Here is a 1227-nt window from a genome sequence, read left to right on the forward strand (position 1 = left end):
AAATAAATAAGCTCTTTCTTCTTACTAAGCTCACATTGTGTATGGGATGTGAGAGTGCAATGGCAAGCTGTTGAGGACACATTCGTTCAACTAGTAGAAGAGCTCTCTTTATTTGTTTAAATATTCTATGTCTTATGACAATCCTATATCAGTTTAACCCTATAATTTTCTTTTCTATGTTGTTAACATTTGCTTATTTACTGTATGGCTAGAGTGAGCTCCCGTCTCTAGTTCCAGCTTCTTCCAACCTTGCAGTTCGAAAGCAAGAAATTGCAAGTAGATAAATAGGTACCACCGTAACAAGGTAACAGCGTTCCGTGCGCCTTGGCGTTTAGTCATGCCGGCCACATGACCACAGAAACGTCGTTGGACAGCGCTGGCTCTTCGGCTTCGAAACGGAGATGAGCACCGCAACCCTAGAGTCGGACCCGACTGGCTTTTGAGCAAGAGAACCTTTACCTTGTTAGACTAAACTAAGCTATTAGTTCTAAATAAGTTACTGTTCAAAATATGGGCCTGTAGTTTAATTCGGCTGTAACTTTTGTATTACATAAGGGAAAATCAATTTTAAAAGTTTTTGAGAGAGAGAGAGAGAGAGGTCTTCCCAAGCCAGCCAGTCATTGAGTGTACTGCCAGGGGATTGGGAAGGAGATTCCATTGGTGGTGAGTCACTTTGTGGTGTGTGTATGGGAGGAGGGAGGAGATTATTAGTGCAAACCTAAACAGAGTTACATCCCTCTAAACTCATTGACAAGTAGATTTAGAAGGTTGCAACCCTGTTTAGGATTGTACTATATGTTAGCTGCCTTTCACCACAGTTTTCTGTGCAGGTTAGGATAAACAAAGCTGGAAACACTAGCTGAATTGAAAGTCAGGGTGGAGTTCCCTAGAAATGCTGGTAGCCAGTATCTTGCGAATATCGCAACAATATTAGCAACAAGATTTTAAAAAGTATTAACACAAGTAATAAACAGAGACCAATCAGGTTTCCTACCAAATCATCAAATAAAGAATAACTTGAGAATAATAGTAGATATAATAGAGTATTATGAACAATATCCAGGAAGTCAAATGGCAATGGTTTTCTTAGATGCAGAAAAAGCATTTGACAACGTAAACTGGGACTTTTTGAAAAATAAACTAAAGCAATGGGAGTGTGGTTAAAATTTCCAGACCTTGATAAATGCCATATACAAAGAACAATGGGCAAGGATAATCGTGAACGGA

This window comes from Gekko japonicus, unplaced genomic scaffold, assembly GCF_001447785.1.
Source record: "Gekko japonicus isolate JY-2015 unplaced genomic scaffold, Gekko_japonicus_V1.1 scaffold2748, whole genome shotgun sequence".
Lineage (NCBI taxonomy): Eukaryota > Metazoa > Chordata > Lepidosauria > Squamata > Gekkonidae > Gekko > Gekko japonicus.